The following is a 27,080-nucleotide window of genomic DNA, read 5'->3' as shown; positions in this document are numbered from 1 at the left end:
GGTGCTACAGTAATTGTGGCATGAAGCCTTCTTGGGAACAGGAATGATGGTAGTCATCCTAAAACGTGGGGATTACAGACTGGGACAACGAGAGGTTGAAAATTACAGTGAATATACCTGCCAGCTGATCTGCGCATGCTCTGAGAAAACGCCCTGGAATACCATCCGGCCCCGGGGCCTTGAAAGTGTTGACCTGATTAAAAACCTTACTCACGTCGACCTCGGAGAGCGAGATCACCCAGTCTTCTTGGTCAGTGGGGACCCTCATGCACGGTACGGTGTCGTTATTGTCAAAGCATGCATAAAATGCATTGAGTTCGTCTAGAAAACAGGCATCGTTGGGCAGATCATGGCTGGGTCTTTCTTTGTAATCTATAATGGACTGTAGCCCCTGCCATATGTTGGGGACGTCGAGCCTGTGTAGTATGATTTCAACTTATTCCTATATTGTCCTTTTGCTGGTTTGATGACTCTGCAGAAGTTATAGCGGGACTTCTTGTGCTTGTTCCTGTCCTCAGCCGTAGCCTCAGGACTGTCTGGTAGCACTGTCCTTTAGTTTAGCACCAACCTCTGTGTTAATCCAGGGCTTTTGATTGGGGAAGCAGCAAACCTTCACTGTGGGGACAACGTCGCCTATGCATTTCCTTATGAAGCCAGTGACGGAGGTGTTTAGCTCGTCATTGTTATCGGCAGAGTCTCTAAACATATTCCAATCAGTGCTAGCAAAGCAGTCCTGTAGCATAATCTCTGATTCTGATGACCATTTCTCAACAGAGCGAGTCACGGATACTTCCTTTTTGACCTTCTGCTTGTAAACAGGAAGCAAGAGTACGGAGTCATGATCTGATTTGCCGAATGGCGGAAAAGGGAGGGCCTTATATGTTTGCTTGTGGGTAGAGTAACAGTGGTCTTGGACTTTATCGCCCCTAGTGGCAAAGGAGACGTGTTGATGGAAGTTGGGCATGATCTGTCTTAATAACATGGAATTCAAATCGGCAGCGTCAAGATAGGCAGTCTCCAGATGTATGTTTTCCTGCTTGTTTATAGTCTTCAATTAGGGCTTCACTCTGGCCTCTGTTGGAGGAGTGTGTAGGTCATATGCACATTCCACATTTCTCCACCAGTGCTGGGCCAAGAAAGCTAGCCCCCCAGCCTGCCTATGACCCTGGGCCTCTCTTTGCAGCTGCTGCTCGGGGGCCTCTTTCCCCCCAACTGCACCCCTCAGCTCCTGGCCCTGATGCCTCTCTCTCCACCTCTCTCCCCCCTCCCTCTGCCTCCCAGACAGACAGCGCTCCTACTCTGTGGAGGATCTGGGGACACTACCGCCACATGGGATCAAGTAACCAGTGGCCCCTCGTGTTGCCGGGACTACACACAGGGCCAGTGGACATGCACTATAAGATTTACTGAGTCAGACACTAGGAGGCATGAAGGAAGGAGGTGAACAATGCCACAACCAGCCACATAACAAACTCAGTGCAGAAACAGACAAAAATAGTCTCTCAGACATAGAGACAGACATGTTGTCATGTTGATGCACTCTGCACACCTGGTGTAGCTCAGAAAAGCAATAGTTATAAACAACCTTTTTTTAAATTAGGCAATATTCAACGCTGTATGTTTGGGTGTGTGTGTGCCCCAGGCCCAGTTTCCTGCCCATGGACTGACTGGTCTGAATGATTTAGCCCTGTGTGCTTATGGGTGCTGGCCACTCTCAAATTAAACAGCCTTGAGAGCTCACCTCTCGTGTGTGTGTGTGTTTTAGATGCATGTTAGTGTGTTAGTGAGAGAGTGTGTGTGTCATGAGAGAGGGCAAGAGAGCAAGAGATGTATCCTGGACCTAAATATATGGCATGTCCCCTCCTCCCAGACACACATGCATACCCACAACCACAACTTGTTTCTATATCTTATGTTTCACCAAGTCGTGGCTGAACGATTATATGGATAATATAGAGTTGGCTGGGTTTTCCATGCGTCGGCAAGACAGAACAGCTACCTCCGGTAAGACGAGGGGTGTTGGTCTGTGTCTGTTTGTCAATAACAGCTGGTGCGCAAAATCTAATATCAAAGAAGTCTGAAGGTTTTGCTCGCCTGAGGTAGAGTACCTCATAATAAGCTGTAGACCACACTATTTACCAAGAGAGTTTTCATCTATATTTTTCATAGCTGTCTATTTACCACCACAAACCGATGCTGGCACTAAGACCGCACTCAATGAGATAGATAATGCCATAAACAAACAAAAACAAGAAAAAGCTCATCCAGAGGGGCCCGCTCCTAATGGTCGGGGACTTTAATGCTGGAAAACTTAAATCTGTTTTACCTCATTTCTTACCAGCATGTCACATGTGCAACCAGAGTGCTCCACACACAGGGACACATACAAAACTCCCCTGCCCTCCATTTGGCAAATCTGACCATAATTCTATCCTCCTGATTCCTGCTTACAAGCTAAAGCAGGAGGTACCAGTGACTCGCTCAATACGGAAGTGGTCAGATGACGCAGATGCTAAGCTACAGGACTGTTTTGCTAGCACAGACTGGAATATGTTCCGGGATTCTTCCGATGGCATTGAGGAGTATACCAAATCAGTCACTGGCTTCATCAATAAATGCATCGATGACGTCGTCCCCATACGTACAGTACATACTCCAAACAGAATCCATGGATTACAGAGAACATCCACACTGAGCTAAAGGGTAGAGCTGCCGCTTTCAAGGAGCGGGACTCTAACCCAGACGCTTAGAATAAATCCTGATATGCCATCCGACGAACCATCTAACAGGCAAAGCATCAATATAGGACTAAGATTGAATCATACTACACCGGCTCTGCTGCTCATCGGATGTGGCAGGGCTTTCAAACTATTAAGGACAACAAAAGGAAGCCCACTCGCGAGCTGCCCAGTGACACGAGCCTACCAGACAAGCAAAATAACTTCTATGTGCGCTTCGAGGCAAGCAACCCTGAAGCATGCATGAGAGCACCAGCTGTGTGATCACACCCTCCTTAGCAGATGTGAGTAAGACAGGTCAACATTCACAAGGCCACAGGGCCAGACGGATTACTAGGACGTGTACTCAGAGCATGCGCTGACCAACTGGCAAGTGTCTTCACTGACATTATTCAACCTGTCCCTGACCAAGTCTGTAATACCTACATGTTTCAAGCAGACCACCCAAGAACACCAAGGTAACCTGCCTAAATGACTACCAACCCGTGTCACTCACGTCTCTTGACATGAAGTGCTTTGAAAGGCTGGTCATGGCTCACATCAACACCATCATCCCAGAAACCCTAGACCCACTCCGATTCACATACCGCCCCAACAGATCCACAGATGACGCAATCTCTTTTGCACTCCACACTGCCCTTTCCCAACTGGACAAAATGAACACCTACATGAGAATGCTGTTCATTGACTACAGCTCAGCATTCAACACCATAGTACCCTTTAAGCTTATAACTAAGCTGACCCTGAGACTTAACACCTCCCTCTGCAGCTGGATCCTGGACTTAATTGACGGGCCGCCCCCAGGTGGTAAGAGTAGGCAACAACAAATCTGCCAAACTGATCCTCAACACGGGGGCCCCTCAGTGGTGCGTGCTTGGTCCCCGCCTGTACTCTCTGTTCAACCACGACTGTGTGGCCAAGAATGACTCCAACACCATCATTGAGTTTGCCGACGATGCAACAGTGGTAGGTCTGATCACCGACAACGATGAGACAGCCTATAGGGAGGAGGTCAGATACCTGGCAGTGTGGTGATAGGATTAACAACCTCTCCCTCAATGTGAGCAAGGGATCGTGGACTACAGAAAAAGGAGGGCCGAGCACGCCCCCATTCACATCAACGAGGCTGTAGTGGAGCAGGTCGAGAACTTCAAGTTCCTTGATGTCCACATCACCAACAAACTAGACCCCCTCCCGTGTCTGGGAGACCCATAAGGTGGCCAACAATTGGCCCAGCGTCGTCCGGGTTAGGGAAGGGTTTGGCTGGCTGGGATTTCCTTATCCCATCGCGCTCCAGCGACTCCTTTGGTGGACCAGGCGCCTGCAGGCTGACTTCGGTCACCAGTTGTATGGTGTTTCCTCTGACACATTGGTGCGGCTAGCTTCCGTGTTAAACGAGCAGTGTGTCAAGAAGCATTGCGGCTTGGCAGGGTCGTTTTCGGAGGACGCATGGCTCTGGACCTTTGCCTCTTCCGAGTCCGTACGACAGTTGCAGCGATGGAACAAGACTGTAACTACCAATTGGATATCACGAAATTGGGGAGAAAAATGGGTAAAACTTAAAGAAATATAAAACAATATACAAACTGCATTGTTGGTTAAGGGCTTGTAAGTAAGCATTTCACGTTGTATTCGGTGCATGTGACAAATACAATTTGATTTGATTTGTTAGAACACAAACGTGTCTGCAACTGTGTAGGCCTACAGTACAAAGTGTCCAGTTGTGTGCTTTAACATCTGAATTGTAACATGTTCCACCTCTCTACCCCCCTGACTGACATGGCATCCCCCTCTGTGTTCAGTAGCTGTGAACATCTTTGTCACACACAGTCCTCCCGCAGGGTGTACCCATGAGATTCTAGGTGTGAGATCGCTGTCAACTGACTGTCAGACAGACAGACAGACAGACAGACAGACAGACGTAAACTAATTAAATCTATTTTCCTGTCTGTTTCTTGGAACGACTGAGGCATTTTCTGCACAGCAGGGCTGTGTTCATAAGGGCATGCAACTCTAAACGTTTTAAACATTTTGCAATGATGAACAGAAGTCCCACCCTGTTTCAGTCAGTTTTCTTCCATTTGATGCCTAGTGAACACATCCCAAATCTTCAACAGCTGGGGAGAGAGACAAAGGAGCCTGTCGAGTGTTGAGTGGTTAATCTACCATCACCCTTTGAGGACACCACCACCACCAGACCACCAATCATGTGTCTCCGTCCCTCCCTCCTCACACGGACAGTGTGAGACTGGACCCCACCTCTGAACCTGGGAAACCCCTCCCTGTTATTCAGCACATTTGATTATATAATGTCCCTGGAAGCATCGAGGCTATCTAAGCTTCTCTCTCTCTCTCTCTCTGAGTGGTCCTTACCACTTCTGTCAGGGTTCTCATAAAACCTAAAAGAGAAGTTTCTATTGACAGTCACCAGGTTCTTGTTCGAATACCACACTGCATGTTACCCGAGTAGTAGGTAAAGCCAAGCACTGTTGCCCAAACCCAAGATACTGTTTTTAAATGACAAATGAGCTACCAATAATGTCATGTACATAAGGTACTTTTGTATAATAATATACCTACATACCATGGCTGGGGTAGAGTATGGGTTGGATTAAAGAAAGCTCTGGTCAATCAAATCCTCTCTCTCTCTCCCCCATCTTTCTATCTCCTCTCCCTCTCTCTCTCTCTCTTTCTCTCTCCCCATCGCTCTCTCTCTGGAGTCATCCGTATTCCAGAGCCTTTGAGTAAACCCCCACCCCTCTCCACTCCCTGCGTTGCCATGGGAACGGCAAGAGACAGGTTCACGTGTCATCTTCCTTCAGATTCCTCCTGGCTCTGGTGTGAATTTATATTCATGCACAGCAGCAGCCCCGTATACAACACGGAGACACACACAATACACACTCTCACACACAGGCGTTCTTACAAAAAAATGTACAATTATCTTCACAGATATGCACACATCTAACACACACACACACAAACACACACACATTGATTATGGTCAGAAATAGCCATGGGCTCTTCCTAGTGTTACTATCGTGTTCCTGGTGCACAGACACAACTAGAGGGAAAGACTTACCCAGCCCCGACCTAATCACAGCTACATGATTAAGTAATGACTGTCTCCCCCTCCCTAACTGTCTCTGTAGCCAACTCTAAATATAGACAGGTGGGTACACTACTTCCTGGGTTCTTATTGCTCTCGCCTTCAGATAATTATGTTTAATTACCCTCTCCACTAATTTGATGTGATGATCTCTCTGTGCATTTCTTCGATGACACTACACCATCCATACAGTGTCTAGCGCTATCGCTCTCTCTCTAGGTCTCCTGTTGTTTCTCCTGCTATTTGAGAGAGAGAGAGAGAGAGACCAGTTGAGAACAAGTTCTCATTTACAACTGCAACCTGGCCAAGATAAAGCAAAGCAGTGCGGCAAAAACAACAACAGAGTTACAAATAAACAAACGTATGGAAAAACGTAACAGAAAAGAAAAATGGAAAAATCTATGTACAGTGTGTGCAAATGCAGAAAATGCAAAAACAATTACAATTTAGCATTAATACTGGAGTGATAGATGTGCAGATGATGATGTGCAAGTAGAGATACTGGGGTGCAAAAGAGCAAGAGGGTAAGTAATAATATGGGGATGAGGTAGTTGGGTGTGGTATTTACAGATTGGCTGTGTACAGGTACAGTGATCGGTAAGCTGCTCAGACAGCTGATGCTTAAAGTTAGCGAGGGAGATACAAGACTACAGCTTCAGAGATTTTTGCAATTTGTTCCAGTCATTTGCAGCAGAGAACTGGAAGGAAAGGCGGCCAAAGGAAGTGTTGGCTTTGGGGATGACCAGTGCAATATACCTGTTGGAGCGCGTGCTACGGGTGGGTGTTGCTATGGTGACCAGTGAGCTGAGATAAGGCGGTGCGTTACCTAGCTAAGACTGTTTGCTGATGATGTGGTGCTTCTGTCCCCAACCAAGTAGGGCCTACAGCAGCATCTAGATCTTCTGCACAGATTCTGTCTGACCTGGGCCCTGACATTAAATCTCAGTAAAACAAAAATAATGGTGTTGCAAAAAAGGTCCAGTTGCCAGGACCACGAATACAAATTCCACCTTGACACCGTTGCCCTAGAGCACACAAAAAAACTTCCACAAATCTGTGAACGATCTGAGAGACAAGGCAAGAAGGGCCTTGTACGCCATCAAAAGGAACATAAAATTCAACATACCAATTAGGATCTGGCTAAAAATACTTAAGAATACAGTTATAGAACCCATTGCCCTTTTATGGTTGCGAGGTCTGGGGTCACAACCAAGAATTTCACAAAATGGGACAAACACCAAATTTAAAACTGCATGCAAAATTCTGAAAAAATATCGTAAACCACGTAATGTAAAACACAATAATGCATGCAGAGCAGAATTAGGCCGATACCCGCTAATTATCAAAATCCAGAAAAAAGCCGTTAAGTTCTACAACCACCTAAAAGGAAGTGATTCCCAAACCTTCCATAACAAAGCCATCACTTACAGAGAAATGAACCTGGAGAAGAGTCCCCTAAGCAAGCTGGTCCTGGGGCTCTGTTCACAAACACAAACAGACCCCACAGAGCCCCAGGACAGCAGCACAATTAGACCCAAACAAATCATGAGAAAACAAATAGATAATTACTTGACACATTAGAAAGAATTAACAAAAAAACAGAGCAAACAAGAATGCTATTGGGCCCTACACAGAGAGTATACAGTGACAGAATACCTGACCACTGTGAATGACCCAAAATTAAGGAAAGCTTTGACCATGCACAGACTCAGTGAGCACAGCCTTGCTATTGAGAAAGGCCACCGAAAGCAGACCTGGCTCTCAAGAGAAGACAGGCTATGTGCACACAGCCCACAAAACAAGGTGAAAACTGAGCTGCAATTCCTAACCTCCTGCCAAATGTATGACCATATTAGAGACACATATTTCCCTCAGATTACACAGACCCACAAAGAATTTGAAAACAAATCCAATTTTGATAAACTCTCTTGGGTGAAATACCAGTGCGCGATCACAGCAGCAAGATTTGTGACCTGTTGGTACAAGAAAAGGGCAACCAGTGAAGAACAAACACAACCCATATTTATAGTGATTTATTTTCCCTTTTGTACTTTAACTATTTGCACAATATTACAACACCGTACAGTATATAGACATAATATGACATTTGAAATGTCTTTATTCTTTTGGAACTTTTGTGAGTGTAATGTTTACTGTTCATTTTCTATTGTTTATTTCACTTTTGTTTATTATCTATTTCACTTGCTTTGGCAATGTAAACATATGTTTCTCATGCCAACAAAGCTCCTTAAATTGAATTGAATTGAGAGAGAGAGAGAGTCCCATGCAGTCTCCCAGCCAGTCACGTCACGCTCTCTCACCTCTCCTTCTCTCCCCGTGGGCCACTTCACCAGAGCTGACCTATATCCTGAGGGGGTGGCAGGCTGACTCAGGTCCTGGGTTGAATCCCCTCTGCCTGCCTGCTGCCACCACATAGCAGCCACACAAACGGGCCCAGAGCCGTGGAGCAGCAGTGGCACGTCTGCTCGCTGCATGGGGACGAGTAGGGGGACGAGTAGGAGGGGTTTTTGTGTCTGTAACATGGACCCCATCTGGGATGGGCCCTGGCCGTCACCATGGCGACCCTCCGACACAGAGGGTCTCCGTCTGGGCGATAGACACCAGACCCTGTCTCTGTCCGCGTCCGTGTCCACACTGCTGTTTATCTCTACGAAGATGAAAGCATTGATTGAGGCTTGACGCATTGCAAATGCCTCATCATCATATAGCTAACACCATATCAGTAGATCTGTGACTGTGCAAGTGTTATTTCCTGTGTGTTTGGGTGCAAGTTTTGACACATTTTACATATCTGTAAAGAAAGGACAAAGAGTCTGGATATGAATTATATGCAGAAAAAAAAACACAAAGCTAACATAGCTAACAGCTAACCCGCTAACAAGGTTTTAGCCCATGGGAAGCCTCAGGCCAGAATGGGGCTGCATTTGAAAAACAACATTGGAGCTTTGGCTTTAGGGAACACAGCACGGTTAGCGTGATTAGCACATGCATGCACTCCTGTGTCAGTCAGAGCGTACAGACAACTACTGTCTCCACTAATGATCTATTTCACAAACGTCATCGACTTATTGGGGCACAAAGAGAACAATGTTGAGGGGAGCTTGTGTCCATTCACACCAGGGTTGTGTTCATTAGGGCACGCAACAGATTTTTTGTTGTAGTACGTTTCTCAAAAGAAAATGTAAATTAACGCTGATCACCATCACCATCAATACATATAATCAAGAGCACATACATTTGCATGGAACCACACTTTACAGTGCATGGAACCACACTTTACAGTGCATGGAACCACACTTTACAGTGCATGGAACCACACTTTACAGTGCATGGAACCACACTTTACAGTGCATGGAACCATTCTTTGTTGTTGAATACTTTGAGAAATTGTCAAGGTTGTCTACACAGACAGAAATAATTTACCCTGGCTGGTGTAGCTGCTGCTGGGAGGGAGGCAGAGGGAGACAAGGAGAAGGAGGCAGAGGGAGACAAGGAGAGGGGGGCAGAGGGAGACAAGGAGAAGGAGGCAGAGGGAGACAAGGAGAGGGGGGCAGAGGGAGACAAGGAGAGGGAGGCAGAGGGAGACAAGGAGAGGGAGGCAGGGGGAGACAAGGAGAGGGGGGGCAGAGGGAGACAAGGAGAGGGAGGCAAGGAGAGGGAGGCAAGGAGAGGGAGGCAGAGGGAGGCAAGGAGAGGGAGGCAGAGGGAGACAAGGAGAGGGGGGCAGAGGGAGACAAGGAGAGGGGGGCAGAGGGAGACAAGGAGAGGGAGGCAAGAGAGGGAGGCAAGGAGAGGGAGGCAGAGGGAGACAAGGAGAGGGAGGCAGAGGGAGACAAGGAGAGGGGGGCAGAGGGAGACAAGGAGAGGGGGGGCAGAGGGAGACAAGGAGAGGGGGGGCAGAGGGAGACAAGGAGAGGGGGGCAGAGGGAGACAAGGAGAGGGAGGCAGAGGGAGACAAGGAGAGGGAGGCAGGGGGAGACAAGGAGAGGGAGGCAGAGGGAGACAAGGAGAGGGAGGCAGGGGGAGACAAGGAGAGGGAGGCAGAGGGAGACAAGAAGAGGGGGGCAGAGGGAGACAAGGAGAGGGAGGCAGAGGGAGACAAGGAGAGGGAGGCAGAGGGAGACAAGGAGAGGGAGGCAGGGGGAGACAAGGAGATGGGGGCAGAGGGAGACAAGGAGAGGGAGGCAGAGGGAGACAAGGAGAGGGAGGCAGGGGGAGACAAGGAGAGGGAGGCAGTGGGAGACAAGAAGAGGGGGGCAGAGGGAGACATAGGGAGAGAGAGAAGAAGAGGGGAAGACAGAGGGAGAGAGGAAAGGAGAGGCACATACCCAGCAGCCCTCTGTGATGCCCTGCTGACAGTCCAATACTGCTGCAGCTCTGAGCGTCGTTTACCTAGAGTGGAAACACTATTGATCGTACTGCCATCCGGTGCTGAAAAGGTTTCAAAAAACGTTTTGTCTTACTTTATTTAGCTAGCTAGCTTGTGGCGTGTGTGTGTTTGTGTGTATGTGTCCTGCTGGGAGAGGAATGAAACCTTGATAGAAATTATGCAAATATTAAGGACAATGGCAAGGGCTATAGGGAGGGTTTTTGGGAAGGGTAATCACACCAGGTTGAACACAATATTGGCTTCTGGCGAAATGAGGTCTCTGGGTTTTCAATGGGATTTCAGTTGTGTGTCACATCTCAAATTTTCAGCGTTAGGTTTCGGTAGAATTTAAACAAAATATAGATTTGGTTTAGCTTATTTAGCATAAACACAACTCTAAATTACTGATCCTCAGAACTACTAATACTCTCAACACACCTTGGCCTGCATTCTGTTTCTGTCACGCCCTGATCTGTTTCACCTGTTCCTGTGATTGTCTCCACCCCTTCCAAGTGTCGCTTATTTTCCCCAGTGTATTTATCCCTGTGTTTCCTGTCTCTCTGTGCCAGTTCGTCTGTATGTTTAGTCAAGTCAACCAGCGTGTCTTTCCCATACTCCTTTTGCTATTCTCCTTTTTCTAGTTCTCCCGGTTTTGACATTTGCCTGTTTCTGGACTCTGTACCCGCCTGCCTGACCATTCTGCCTGCCTTGACCACGAGCCTGTCTGCCACTCTGTACGTCCTGGACTCTGATCTGGTTTTGACCTTTTTGCCTGTCAACGACCATTCTCTTGCCTACCCCTTTGGATTATTAAACATTGCAAGACTCCAACCATCTGCCTCCTGTGTCTGCATCTGGGTCTCGCCTTGTGCCTTGATAGTTTCACTGTAAAGACAGAGGTTTTATCCCAGCTACTAGGCAATATGCCATAAAATACGTCTTAAAAGCTTGATAAACACAACATAACTGCCCCTATCTTTTTGAGAATAAAATAGCTCTTGTCCTTCCTTTGAAAAACCCTCAAGTGATACACTGCTATGCCACTAGCTCTGGAAACAAGAGCAGGCCACCCACACATCTAATTCACTAATTCTCTTTCTAAAATGATCCATCAGAAATTGTTGCAACCCCTATTACTAGCCTATTCAACCTCTCTTTCGTATCATCTAAGATCCCCAAAGATTGGAAAGTTGCCACGGTCATCCCTCTCTTCAAAGGGGGAGACACTCAAGACGCAAACTGTTATAGACCTATATCCATCCTGCCCTGCCTTTCTAAAGTCTTCGAAAGCCAACTTAACAGATCACTGACCATTTCAAATCCCACCGTACCTTCTCAACTATGCAATCTGGTTTCCGAGCTGGTCATGGGTGCACCTCAGCCATGCTCAAGGTCCTAAACGATATCATAACCGCCATCGATAAAAGACAGTACTGTGCAGCCGTCTTCATCGACCTGGCCAAGGCTTTCGACTCCATCAATCACCGCATTCTCATCGGCAGACTCAATAGCCTTGGCTTCTCAAATGACTGCCTCGCCTGGTTCACCAACTACTTCTCAGATAGAGTTCAGTGTGTCAAATCGGAGGGCCGGTTGTCCGACCCTCTGGCAGTCTCTATGGGGGTGACACAAGGTTCAATTCTCGGGCCAACTCTTTTCTCTGTATATATCAATGATGTCGCTCTTGCTGCTGGTGATTCTCTGATCCACCTCTACGCAGACGACACCATTCTGTATACATCTGACCCTTCTTTGGACACTGTGCTAACAAACCTCCAAACGAGCTTCAACGCCATACAACACTCCTTCCGTGGCCTCCAACTGCTTTTAAATGCTAGTTAAACTAAGTGCATGTTCTTCAACCGATTACTGCCCACACCCGCCCACACGACTAGCATCACTACTCTGGACGGTTCTGACCTAGAATATGTGGGCAACTACAAATACCTAGGTGTCTGGTTAGACTGCAAAAGTCTCCTTCCAGACTCACATTAAGCATCTCCAATCCAATATTAAATCTAGAATCGGCTTCATATTTTGCAACAAAGCCTCCTTCACTCATGGTGCCAAACATACTCTTGTAAAACTGACTATCCTACCGATCCTTGACTTCGGCAATGTCATTTACAAAATAGCACCCAACACTCTACTCAGCAAACTGGCTGCAGTCTATTACAGTGCCATCCGTTTTGTCACCAAAGCCCCATATACTACCCACCACTGCGGCCTGTATGCTGTCGTTGGCTGGCCCTCACTACATATTCGTCGCCAAACCCACTGGCTCCAGGTCATCTATAAGTCTTTGCTAGGTAAAGCCCCGCCTTATCGCAGCATTTTACTGGTCACCATAGCAACACCCACCCGTAGCACGTGCTCCAGCAGGTATATTTCACTGGTCATCCCCAAAGCCAACACTTCCTTTGGCCGCCTTTCCTTCCAGTTCTCTGCTGCCAATGACTGGAACTGTTTGCAGAAATCACTGAGCTGGAATCTTATATCTTCCTCTCTAACTTTAAGCATCAGCTGTCAGAGCAGCTTACCGATCACTCTACCTGTACACAGACAATCTGTAAATATCACACCCAACTACCTCGTTCCCATATCATTACTTACCCTCTTGCTCTTTTGCACCCCAGTATCTCTACTTGCACATCATCATCTGCACATCTATCACTCCAGTATTAATGCTAAATTGTAATTATTTCACCTCTATTGTCACGCCCTGGCCATAGAGAGGGTTTTGTTCTCTATTTTGGTTAGGCCAGGGTGTGACTAGGGTGGGCATTCTATGTCCTTTTTTCTATGTTTTGGTATTTCTTTGTTTTGGCCGGGTATGGTTCTCAATCAGGGACAGCTGTCTATCGTTGTCTCTGATTGGGAACCATACTTAGGTAGCCTTTTCCCACAGGGTTGGTGTGGGTAGTTGTTTTCTGTTTGGTGTGTTCACCTGACAGAGCTGTTGCGTTTTGTTCCACTTAGTTTTTTTGTTGCAGTGTTCAAGTTATTAATAAACATCATGAACACGTACCACGCTGCGCTTTGGTCTACTCCTTCTTCCAAAGACAACCGTTACATCTATGGCCTATTTTTTGCTTACCTCCCTACTCTTCTACATTTGCACACACTGTCCATAGATTTTTCAATTTTTTTCCTATTGTGTTATTGACTGTACATTTGCTTGTGTAACTCTGTGTTGTTGTTTTTGTCGCACTGCTTTGCTTTATCTTGGCCAGGTCGCAGTTGTAAATGAGAACTTGTTCTCAACTGGCCTACCTGGTTAAATAAAGGTGAAATAAAAAACTTAATAAATAAATAAAAAACATCTCACCATGAAGAGTCTGGGTCTGAACTACTAACGCAATCTTTTCTTTGGTCCAACCATATAGTAAATAAATCAGGTAAAATGGCTTCCTAACTGGACCTAGATTAAGACTAGTCCTGGATTAAAAATGTATGTTCCATGGAGAATCTCCATTGAAATAGCTTTTACATCATCTGTGTACGGGAAACTGGCCCTGTTCTTTAGACTAGATTACATTTTCAGTATAGTTATTTTCCATTTGCTTTGTTCTGAATCTGAACTTTGTCTTACTCTCCTCAAAGTACAACGAAGTGGTGGAATATGGGGCTTATCCAAAGAGTGAATCGTTTCACATATTAACTAAGGAGCAGCTCCAAAGGCCAGGGTTCCATGAGGCCATGGGCCAAGCAAAACACAGGAAGTTGAGTCGAGAGGCAAAATCCCTTGTACGGAGGTGTGGTGAGAGCTGGCCTGTGCTGACCTATGGGACCAGTAGTATGTGGGTTTGATGGGTGAACATCTGACATATCACTCTCTGCTTTTTGATGAGGGCTACCATGGGGATACAGTCCAACAAGCCCTTGGTGGAACCACGATTGAGTTACAGAAAGTCAGGCTGGATTTACCAGAAAGAAGAGAGGTGGAGGAAGGGAGGAGGGGCAGAGGAAGGGAGAGCGAGAGAGAGAGAGACAGAAGAAAGATAGCAGACAGCGAGAGAGCGTGAGAGAGGGGAGGGAGAAAGATAGGGAGTGAGGGGAGGGAGGGAGAAAGGTAGAAAGTGAAAGAGGGGAGGGAGAAAAATAGAGACAGAGGATAGACAGGAGAGAAAAAGGGAGGTAGGATGATAGCAGAGATAGAGGGATAGAGAGAGAGAAGAAGAGAAAAAAGAAAGAGAGATTGGAAGAGAAAGAGAGAGTAAGAAAGAGAAAGAAAGCAGGAGAGAGAACGAGAGAAAGAGATGTACAGCTGCGCCCGTTCCCCATGCTCTCGGAGGAACCATCACCAGCACAGCTGCGCAGATGCTAGTGTGATCTGCTACGCTGAGCAGAAGCATTACTGCTCTGCACCACAGCACGCATACACAAACAGACAGACACCCAGCACATGCACAATATACACACACAAACACCACATTTCAACAAGACGTTACCACTGCAAATACAAGAAATGATCATGCACACGATGCTCATGCACACGGGGACACTCGCTGACACAAGATCAGCTTGTCATCCACCCAAGCAGGTTGATATTTGTTGTCATGAATCTTGCCCTGGAGGCAAAACTGAGTGATTTCCGCTAGATAGGCCAGCTGCAGAGTCAAACTTGGCTATATCGTAAAGATTCATGAAAACAAAATAATGTTCTGCCTCCAGGTCAAGATTCAAGACAATAAATGCCAACCTGCTCCACGCAAACGCGCAGCTATAGTCACGACACACAATACACCCCCTTATACAGTAAATCCATATTGGAGAGTTGTGTATGCCTGTATGGTTTGCATGAGTGTATAGGAGCCTTGAGATAGGAATAGGATGGAACATACCACATTGCTTATCATTCACAGCAGCAGAGAAAAATGGGCTGTGTGGGAAAAAAGGTAGGGCATTCAAGATCGGTATGATTTTGATTGCCCTGCCTTGATAGTAGTACACTCTGTACAGTATAAGGTTATATTGTATTGGTATTTGAGGTTGAGATAAGTGCTGAGAGCAGGGTGAAGGGGCTACAATGTGTGAGAGAGGTGTAAAAAAGAATGCTAACTCTTCCGACAGGTACAAAGTAACAGGCAGAATGTGTGGCTCCAGTGGCTCCTCACAGAGACTATGAGGTGACCTTTGCTGTGCCTGAGCAGCACAAAAGAACTCTACCTGTGATGTTGACACACACACTACCTGTGACACTGAGAAATGCACCTGTTGCCATGGGAGATGATGTGTGGTTTAGGAGTGTATATAACTTCTCGATGTCTGAATGAAAAGCCCTTGTCCTTGAGGAAGGCGTGGCGATCCAGTGAATCGAAAGATTATTATATTATTATCCATGACTAAGCTGTGTCCTAGCAGATCTGAGAGAAGAGATGGACAATTGTCAGTGGTTTTAAAGGGCTCAGCTATAGGGCTCTGATAGCGTTTAGCTCAGCAGGCTCACAGTTTTGAAGCACGTAGGAGACCTGGGTTTCGAACCCAGTCGTTCACACTTGCCAAAATAATCAATGAAGTGGGCTCTGGACATGAACAGGACCATTAATCAGCTGAATCAGCTCTAACATTGGTTATCATATCAGATTGCAAAGGATCTCAGCAGTTTGATTATCCTGATCCTCTCTCTCTACGCTATACTCTTTTTACCGTTATGGCAAATGTCTCCATTTATTTTGGGGTTGCGTTGCACCTACAGAAGCACATGATATCCAGGACCCCCCCCTCGTCGCATCTCTCCCTCTTTCTACATGTCACGGTAAGTATGTTGTTTTTTCCATATTCAGATTACCTTCCTGCCCCTTTTCCACATGTACCTCTCTGTGTCTCTCTCTGTGTGTGTGTGTGTGTGTGTGTGTGTGTGTGTGTGTGTGTGTGTGTGTGTGTGTGTGTGTGTGTGTGTGTGTGTGTGTGTGTGTGTGTGTGTGTGTGTGTGTGTGTGTGTGTGTGTGACAGACAGACAGACAGACAGACAGACAGACAGACAGACAGACAGACAGACAGACAGACAGACAGACAGACAGACAGACAGACAGACAGACAGACAGACAGACAGACAGACAGACAGACAGCGAGAGATGTTGGGGAAAGTGGCTCATTGCCTCCATCTCTCTCTCTCAAACACACACACAGGATAAGAGTCATTAGCATACTTCCAGAAGCTTCCATGGACCAATAAACACCACAAGTCAAGCAAGACTGCTTTGAATTCATCACAGCCCCCTCCCTTCTCTCCCTCCCTTTCTCCAGTCCTTTTTGCTGCTTGTATATTGTGAGCGCTGGGCTCCCTGATGACTCACCCTCCTCCCTGATGCCTGCTATCCCACACTGCCACTACTGCCACCACCATGGACCGAAGACCAGCAGCCAATGATCTGGTTTAACCTCTGCCCAATCAGGAGGCTAGGGCACCACAAAAGCACTAAACCAGGAACCTGACCTACACACAGGAATTCAATATTTTGATTCTTTGTCATTATTTTGTAAATGAGAACTTGTTCTCAACTGGCCTACCTGGTTAAATAAAGGTGAAATAAATTATATTTAAAAAGATTACATTTTTCTTTTCAGACCCTCTTTTTTCCTATCTCCCCCTCTCTCTTTCAATATCTCTCTCTCTCCGTCTCTCTCTGTCTCACTCTCTCTGTCTCAGATTTCTCAAATGCGAAGCGTATCAAATTATCCTGTGGCTCTGTGCAAGTGCATTAAAGAGAGAGGAATGTAATAGAAGAGCATAAATCCTGGGGAAATGGGAACCAGAACCAACATGCAGACACAGTAAATTATGAAAATAGAGCAATAATGATCCCAAAGCAAAGGGGCAGGTATTATCTCCATGTGACTGTGGCGAACCAGAGGGGTTCTAGGAACGAAGTGGCACTGAAATGGAAGAAACAGCACCACCTTTCACTGTGTAAGTCTTTGTATAGGCATGCATGTGCCCATGAGTGTTTGTGTGTGTGGTGTGTGTGTGCATGCACGTTTGTCTAATACGCTGGGGAAGCTGATTCCTCACCCATGCTGAGTCCATTAATTGAAGCTAAAGTGCAGGTCTGTGCTGATATCATGGAGTGCTAACAGCCAACGCAAATGTATCAGCATTACAGGCCAACCGCCAGAGTAGCGCCATCATTTGTCCTAGCTATATCAGGTCAGCCTTGGAAAAGTCATGAAACATTCCAGCCACTGAACAACAGCACCATTTCTAGAAGTGCACAAATGTGTCTTAAGAGAAGACGTCCTTGTTAAATCAAATGTTATTTGTCACATACACATGGTTAGCAGATTGTTAATGCGAGTGTGGCGAAATGCTTCTGCTTCTAGTTCCGACCACGCAGTAATATCTAACAAGTAATCTAACCTAACAATTTCACAACAACTACCTTATACACACAAGTGTAAAGGAATGAATGGCAGTTAGCAGCTAGCAGTTAGCTGCAGAGATCTAGTATGCTATCCTATTATAGTGTTACATGGGAAAGCCAAGGTCGATCCATAGCCAGAGTTGTGATCTGATGTGCTGTACATACTCACAGAGGTGCTCAATGTCTCTTTCCTTGATCATCACCCATCTGGGTTGAGTTCATTAGGGCACGTAACAGCAAACACAAATGATTGTTTCTTACTGGACCAAGTCCAGGTAGTCCTTCTTTGTTTTAGTTTCTTCTGTTCGGTGCCCAATGAACACGACCCTGATGTGTACGAAGCAGGAGACTACAGCAAGGTTTTCTACAGCTGTGTTCCATCATAGAGAGAACTCTCTCCCAAATTAGATTTCCCTCATCTGCTGGCATTTTGGCATTGAGCAGAACCAGGAGAGACCATTGACGATAACAAACAAGCTACAGGGAGAAGAAACACAAGATCAATGCCTCTCTAACAAGAACTGAGACTAGGTAATAACCATATTACCGCCACGAGTCATGAAGGCAGTCAAATTCCATGTGACCGTTGCCAGTAATTAGGCTTCTCCAAGCTCTGATGCTGCTGATGGTCGTTAGTAGCCTACCAAACTTGCTAACTGCCTGGTACTCAGCACTCTGTTGTCCCTCTAATCACTCCGACATCAATGCAAATGTATTCAGAAATCGAATCAAACACTTCGTGAGAGCCCATGAGCTCATTTTGTGCAACATTTCAATAGGCTATGCAATTGCGCGAGAAAACAGACCGGTGGCCTCTACTAAAAATAGCAGGATCAGCTATCTATAGGCTAGGCCTACTATATTTATTTCTCAACTTTCCTAATATTAAGCACATTGCTTATCTTTACAACAGGAGTATAGCCTACCTGGCTGGCATGAAAATAAACCACAGGGAAAAGCGCCCTCCATTCGCTATTTAAGTGAATAGTGAACATGTATTTTTTCCCCTGCCCCTGTTTGGAGACAGGTGCATGATAATGGTCCATTCTAAATCAAAACAAATTTCACACATATATTATCTAGTATATGTAAAGACCAGATTAAATCAAAAATAGTCTGATGGGTAACAATATTAGCCTATAATATAATTATATATTATCACTTGTGAATGATTCCCAGCATAAGAAACATCGTCCTTTTTTTGTGACTTTTTCAAATCATAGTCGAACACCTCATCTAGCCTAGCCCATAGGCCTACATGTTTTAATAATGTTTGTATCACAACTAAAGTGGCCAAAGAACTTCTTACAATTAAGCACATTAATACACTTTACAAGGGGTGTAGAGCCTAACTGGCATCAGTGGTGTAAAGTACATAAGTAAAAATACTTTAAAGTACTACTTAAGAAGTTTTTGGGGGTATCTGTACTCTACTATTTATATTTATGACAACTTTTATTTTTACTTCACTACATTCCTAAAGAAAACAATGTACTTTTTACTCCATACAGTTTCTCTGACACCCAATGGTATTCATTACATTTTGGATGCTTAGCAGGACATGAAAATTGTCTAATTTACTCACATCTCAAGAGAGCATCCCTGGTCATCCCTACTGCATCTGAAATGGCGGACTCACAAAACACATGCTTCGTTTGTAATGGATGTCTGAGTGTTGGACAAATAAAAAAGGATTTTGAAATGATTTATACTTGTACATTCACTTTTGATACTTAAGTATATTTTAGCATTTACATTTACGTTTGATATTTAAGTATATTCAAAACCAAATACTTTTAGACTTTTACTCAAGTAGTAATTTACTGGTTGACTTTCACTTTTATTTGAGTCCTTTTCTATTAAGGTATCTTTCATTTTACTCAAGTATGACATTTGGGTACTTTTCCCACCACTGACTGGCATACATAAGCAGTGCGTGAATTTCAAGTTTGGGGAAGATAATTTTCCCCATAAAAATGAACCTTTATAATAAAAGCATTACATGCATAATTGCATTTGCGGTCACTTTTGATAATGGTGTTTTCCTGCTAATGGAACATTCACGCTTATAGCCTACTGCCGTGTGCGCATTGCTGCGCTTATAATGTGAATAAGTAGCCTAATAGTTTATCAACATTTTAAGCGAAACGTTCTGATCTGTTGCGTAAAAAAGTGTTTTTAATGCTAGTGGTTGTATTGATTTGGGATCTATTGCATCCCACAACTGTCCCAGACTGTGTTTGGAATATTTATTTCTCGCACACAATAGAATAGGTCGACCTTTGTACTATGGGGATAGTAGATTGACATAGGCTAGTGCTTTTGAAGTTCGTTAGGCCTACTCATATTGTTGGCTGACGAAAAGTAAATGTGGACAGTTCTTCCAATATTTTCAATATGCTCCTCCGAGTTGGATGAGGAAGCGCGCAGTTGCGTCCGGATGTGTCTGTCTTCACTTGTAGACTGTGAGAAAGACCCGAAGGCCACTGCCCGCAAAAGGCATGGATTTTTTTAGGGTGCAATACAGCGACACAAAGGGGATGACACAGTCAAATTCCAGGCATTATCAAGTGCTTGTCAAATTGTAAATGAGAGCCTGATGTAGTGTGTACAGCCTGCGCAAAAAAAAACTAAGCAGAGCCCATGCCTTTCAAGCGATTTTTCTCGAATCATCATTGGAGTTGCATCATGCAGCCTTACAATGTATTAAAAATCAAAACATATACCCCAACATTTGTAGAACAGCTAAAGTTACATTAATAACTCTAAATTAAGCATATAGGAACACCTATTTCTTTGTTAACCGCTCAACGCAGAATAGCCGCATGTGCACAGTTTTAAGCAAATCTTGTCTGTTAATGAACTAGTGTAGCCCACATCCACATGGCATAGCCAGATCAGGGCCTAACATAAGGACAACTCAGAGTATGCTATTCTGTTCTTCTGAAATAGTCTACATTTTCTTCATATCATGTTTCTTTAGACCTGTCTAAAATAAATAACGGATTTACTTTGAAGGTGTAGGCTATGTTACATGGATTTATTAGACTTTTTAAAATGTAGATGTTCCAAAGGTCTGCATCAGTGGCTTGTAGGTGTAGAAGCCATGATATGCTAAATGTGTTTGTGTTAATTAACGGTCAATTACCGTGAGACCAACAGTTATTTGCTTGACAATTACTGACTGATGAAATCTTGTGCCCGCCACATCCCTAACTGAGACAACAGCACTGCTAATGCTAATGCTATGCGCTAATGCTAATGCAATCGCTAACGTGTGTTCCTCTGCATTATCTCCCATCTGCTCTGAGTACTTTTGTAGAGCCCACCCAGGTGTGAAGGGCCTCTTGAACATGCACATGCTTTGTATGCTGTAACGTGCTTGATAGAGATGAAGTGAAGCTGGGGAGTTCAATCAAGTGTTGTGTGCTATTGTTTAGCTAGCATCGGTGATATCACGCTGAAGAGCTCTGAAAATAGGCCTACTCAACTTAATGTTGGTTTGACACTTGAGGAAGGTAGCGACTCTATAGAGTAGACACAGTCCTCAACACAGACGTAGATAGCTTCTAAAGAAAACCGCCCTGGAGATTCACTCCGAATGTTAAACACTGTATCGAAGGTGCTAAATGTTTTCAAACGACACAGCAGCGCAAGCGCATTCTTTTGTGGATATCGCCATTGGATATTGATACAAAACCTCGCCTGTCCTTAAAATCCAGCATAAACATTGTCAGTCAACATGCAGCGTGGTTTTCCCTTCATTTACAATTGGTTGAATTCTGGCTCAAGCCTCCTTAGACATTTCTCAGTAGTAGTACTTGAGGGAAGTTTTTCCCCCGTGACAGGGGCTTAGGTAAATTACAGGGACTTCTGGTCTTTGTAGAGAGGACTTGGGCTGTCTGGACAGCCCCTGTACTCTGCACTCTGTGGAGCCATGCAACTGAATGAGCTCAGCAGCCGTCTCAGACTGACTGGCTGGAACACATGGGGAGGTCATCAAGCAGAGGGAGACTGGGAAATAATCTGACCATCAGCATGAACTAAGCAAAATGATCCAGACACTCATCTACCACCTATACTTCTAACCCTGCGCTGATCAACCTGTCTCTCTCTCTCTCTCCGACCCCTCAGTCCGGTCCTGTAAGAGTAGGGAGCTGAGGCCAAATGTCTGATTGCTGTCTGCCCAGCCAGCAGACCTCCTCTCTCTCTCTCTCCTGAACCACGACCATTGATCCTTCAATTATTGGATCCTCTGCTCGTTTTTCCTTGAAATTGCTTATCTATAGCACTGGTAAATTTGTCACCACTTTGGGCAGAAATCCATGTTGAGATTAAAGGGCCTGTTGATGGGGGATGGGTCCCTGAGGCCAGGCTGTGCTGCAGGACTTACACAGACTCTTTCTTACTACCCTCTTCTCCAATAGCCAGAGCTAGCTTAATACATGAACCCGAATCAGGACACAAAAGGTGGGGTGATTATACCAAAGAGTGTGTGTAGTATGCTCAATTATAACTTTGATGCGATTCACTCTGGTCTCCAGATTCAACTGTCTTTGGAGTGCTGTCACCCCCCCCCCGAATACACAGCCTGATGGACACCTCCAAATGAACCTCCTAGAATCACCATGTCTCACAAGTCAAGTCCCCAGTCCACATCCTCTTTCTAAAGTTATTTCTGCTGGCCAAAAATGTGCTACGGAACCCTAGGACATAATGAAACTATTACGAGTATTCATTCTCACATCCTGGCATTAACTAAACTGTCATCTAACTAAATGCTTTTTTATGTTTGCAGTGGATTATTAACTGTTGCTGTAATGTAGGCATAATTTATGCATTAGATATTTGACAACTGTGAAGAATAAACCCATTTATTCTGTTGCACGCTCCCCAGTGAACTATCCCTTTCAATGATAGAATTTCCTCGTTTTAAACCCTAGAACTCATTTAATCATCATGCCTTTTCTTCTTTTACCGAATTACTCAATATGATGTTTTACCTATTATACAGCAGTATAATTAAGTTTAATGCTATTTCCTGTTGTATAGAGAAACAGACTTAAGTTGCATTCTCGAGGTCATATGCGAATTCACAAGTTGCCAAGTCTGCCTTTTTTGCATAACGAAAATGCTCACAACCTATTCGCTTGTCCTAGTCTGAAAAATGTCCAAAGAAATATGCTTAGAAACGGTTTTTGTTTTGAACAGACAAAATGTGTCTGTGTCACAGCGGTACAAATATACTCTATCAACAAATCCAAGTACCCTTTGATGCATTATTAGGTAAAGCTTGCACAAATAAAACACTCATGATTGCCCACGCTCATTCATTCAGTGCTCATTTACTTATATTTAGGTGAGTTAGGTGCAGTATAAACGGCAGTTAACTCAGGAAGATCATTTCTTCTCATTTTTTGATGCATTGCTTGAATCAACTGGAAGTGAACTCTGCCTCTTGTAACACTGACTCCACCGTGTGAAATGTAAATCCCTGAACTACCACATCTTTGAAGCTGATGTCTGAGGACCCAGACAGGACTAATGTAGAACGGAGTGATTGTCTCCTCTCCTCTCCTCCCCTCTCAAGTTCCATGTTTTAATGTCATGTTCACAAGTACAGTGAAATGCCTTTCTTGCTAGCTCTAAACCCACTAATGTAGTAATCAATATACTAAAAATAACATAAGGTAGAAAAAAAAAAAAAAGAACTAAGAAGAACACGAGAAGTAAGTAAGCAATATACAGGGTCAGTTCCAATACTATATTTACAATGTGCATGGATACTGGAGTGATAGAGGTAGATATTTATAGGGTAAGGTGACTAGGCATTAGGATATATGATAAACAGAGTAGCAGCAGTGTACATGATGATTGTGTGCATGTGTGTAGAGTCAGTATAAATGTGTGTGCATGTTGTGCTTGTGAGAAAATCAAGTGTGTGTGTGTGTGTGTTGGAGTGTCAATGTGTGTTGGAGTGTCAATGTGTAAGAGTGTGTAGAATCCTGTGAGTGTGCATAGAGACAGTACAAAAATAAAATAAAGGGGTCAACTCAGATAGTCTGTGTAGCCATTCTGTTAGCTATTTAGCAGTCTTATGGCTTGGCGATAGAAGCTGTTCAGGTGCCTGTTGGTGTCAGAGTTGGTGCGCGGTACCGCTTGCCATGCGGAAACGGAGAGAACAGTCTATGGCTTGGGTGGCTGGAGTCTTTAATGATTTTCAGGGCCTACCTTTCACACCACCTGATATAGAGGTCCTGGATGGCAGGGAGCTCGGTCCCAGTGATTTACTGGACTGTCCGCACCTTCCTCTGTTGCGGCATGCGATCGAGGCTGGTGCTGTTGCCTACCAAGCAGTGATGCAGCAGGTCAAGATGTTCTCAATGGTGCAGCTTTTTGAGGATTTGAAGGCCCATGCCAAACCTTTTCAACCTCCTGAGGGGAAGAGGTGCTGTCGTGCCTTCTTCACGACTATGCGCGTGTGTGTGGACCATTTTAAGTCCTTAGTGATATGGACAGCGAGGAACTTGAAGCTCTCTACCCACTCCACTGCAGCCCCATCGACGTGTAGGGTTGACCAGAGATGAACTGTTTCTCCTAGCTTGTATGAGAAATATTACTGTGAAGAAATGACAGATTGTCTGCATAATTAAATAACATTCAGCTAAGACATCCATTCAAATCCCCAGGGGTCTCTTCACAGTCCCCAATTCCAAAACAAATTAACAACAACGCACAGTTTTACACAGAGCCATGATTGCATGGAACTCCCTTCCATCTCCAATTACTCAAGCAAACAGCAAAATTACCTTAAAAACACAGATTAAAAACAACTCATGGAATGGTGGGACTGTGAGGGGATACAAACACACAGACATACAGACATACTCTTAACACGCACATTATTTTTGTTGTTGTATTGTTTGTACATTGTTGAATTTTAAATGTGTGTGAATTTCCTTGTCTATCAGTGTATCAGTTTTGTTACTTGTCATGTTTTGTGTTTTTTGTGGACCCCGGGAAGAGTAGATGCTGCTTCTGCAAAAGCTAATGGGGATCCAAATAAAGAAACAAACACACTTCATTCTATCATGTCCACTTGGCACAGAGGACTTCCTTTAACTCAGGACCAAACTGAAGAAAAACGATCATATCAAAGACTGACAGCAATATCGCTCAGATTAAATATACTGCTGAATTGGGAGAGCATGGAAATGATCAAATAATACAAAAACAAATGCCTATGCCTATATAATCACATTGGTGAACTAAAGTTATGGTGAACTAAAGTCACAGTGAACCATTCTTTGAAATTAATTAGAGTTGAATAGTCAATGAATATAGCAACAAACAAACAAACAAACAATATTTCCTCCACAAAGAAATTGTGTATAAAATTCTAATGCTTTTGGATACGTTTTAATACCAGCTGAATCCCAAGCATTGTGCACAGTTCACTATTTGCATCGTGTGTTGAGTGTTAACCAAGTGAATATGACAGACAATCTCAGAATTATTAACTCCCCAAACAGCCATTCACTGCCAGGGCCTAACAAAGACTCTGTATATAAGATGGAGAGTTATAATTCTCAAGATACAATGCAGCTGTGGACAAGCCTCACAACATGGAAAGGGAAGAGAGACAGAAAGGAGGGAATGGAGCACCAAAAATCACAGCAGGCTTTTTTTCTTCTCTAACCGCTGGTTGTTTGAAATCTGCCCGCTACCCACATGCTCACTTGGTTCGACAGACATAGCCCCCCACCCTCAAAACCCCTCAGGGGCAGATAGGTCCACCCTGCCCCCCACACACTCCCCCAACACTGTGTTCAGCCACAACCACAAGTGACAAAGCTGACACGGAGAGGGCGGTCTCATTGTCTCACCTCTGTCTCACACATGGGACTGGGGAGATCTCAGACGGTTCTCCCTCCCACCTAACACCCTCACTCACCGCCGTTACTCTCTCTGTCTCACACACAGAGGGTCAGACTATCATAGGGGGGTTATCCCATTTACAGACTAATCAATCCCACATTCCAAACCACACTGACAATCTCACACACACACTGCCTTTTAAGCAGGCTTTACCACACAGCTCAATGCATTGCATTTATCCTCATATAAACAATCTCCACATTAACACTGGTGTAAATAAAAATCCAGATTTACACTTTGATGGGAGGTACACCAACACCATGCAATTCACCCAGTGGCTTCCCAACTCCAGCCTCCACACACGCTAACCCCAAAATACAACTAACCCCTGGAAATAGAAAACAACCAAAGCTGAAGAAACACACACAGACTACTCACCCAATCAACCTGTGCTACCGCAGCTCTCTTCTCCTCCTCACTCGATCTCTCCTTCCCTCGCTTCCCCACTACCGCGGACACAAAACATCTAGAGGAGCGCTTTGGTTTTCATTTGTTTGGTGTTTTTTCTTCTCTTTGGGCTTCTTACTCCCCACTCTTTTGTCCTGGCCGGTGAAAAGAGTGCACACAAAGACTTCTTCTTCCTCGCAAGCCCTGGTCCCCTCTAGCATCTAGACACTAGGACATCATCAAAGCAACTCAGGGGGAACACTTCAGGGGCCTATTGTCTCTGTGTGGGTCTGTTTTTCTTGCAGCTCCCCCCCTCATGACTCGCCGCCACTTGGTACAGTCTGGGCATTCACGCCAAGTAGCTTTCACACATGGTGGAGGGGAAGCTTGTCTCAAGCAATTGCTGACAAGCTGCAAACAAGACAGCCCCCCCCCCCCCCACACACACACACACACACACTCACAGACATCTACCCTTACAAACACCCCTTTCTCCCTCTGTCTCCGTCCTCTCTGCCACTCGTTCTTTATCCCCCACTATTCAGGTCGCCCCTCCTCTCCCTCTCTCTCGTTCGGCGTGTAAGCCTGCCAGTCTCTGACCTGCTCTCACACACACAGCAGAGGACTGCACAGGCACCATACTGCTCCCGCTTACACAGGTGAAAAATCACATCGAGAGGGGAGGGTAGGATAAAACATTGACGATTCAGACTGAGGGAGAATAGGAGAGGCACCTACATAGAAAGAGAGCAAGGGAGAGTGAGGGAAAGAGAGAAGGGTGGGGGGTTAGGAGAGGCACCTACATAAAAAGAGAGCAGGGGAGAGTGAGGGAAAGAGAGAAAGGTGGGGGGTTGGGTAGGACAGGATCTGTCCTCATGCCTGGCCTCAGAGGTTGGAGATCACAGCGTGAAAGGGGGGGGGGCATAGTGGAGACTAGATCAGGGGGAAGGTGTTGCTTTTGGAACAATGAACCATGAGCACCAAACGTAGGAGGTAAAAGTAAAAGTCAGCTTCAACCCACATAAACTGACCCATAAAGTGAGTGTGTGGGTCTGTGGGATTTTGGTGTTTGTGATTGACAGACATAGATGGCAGCCAGACAGGTCAACAAATCAATCCTGAGGCACTTTGTGTTTATCACTAAAACCCCATTA

General features: G+C 45.0%; 1 protein-coding gene across 2 annotated transcripts in view; it reads right to left on the bottom strand.

The window, feature by feature from the left end:
• Positions 1 to 26,336, bottom strand: part of LOC106574308 (B-cell CLL/lymphoma 9 protein) — a 100,655-nt gene extending 74,319 nt beyond the window's left edge. For both annotated transcript variants that reach the window (XM_014150123.2, XM_014150125.2), the window contains exon 1: positions 25,918 to 26,336. The gene's annotated coding sequence lies outside the window, so the exon portion shown is untranslated. The remainder of the gene's footprint in view (positions 1 to 25,917) is intronic.
• Positions 26,337 to 27,080: the final 744 nt, after the last annotated feature.

The sequence above is a fragment of the Salmo salar genome, chromosome ssa16, assembly GCF_905237065.1.
Source record: "Salmo salar chromosome ssa16, Ssal_v3.1, whole genome shotgun sequence".
Lineage (NCBI taxonomy): Eukaryota > Metazoa > Chordata > Actinopteri > Salmoniformes > Salmonidae > Salmo > Salmo salar.
The sequence above is the reverse complement of the archived record's forward strand: the minus strand, read 5'-3'. Positions and strand labels throughout refer to the sequence as shown.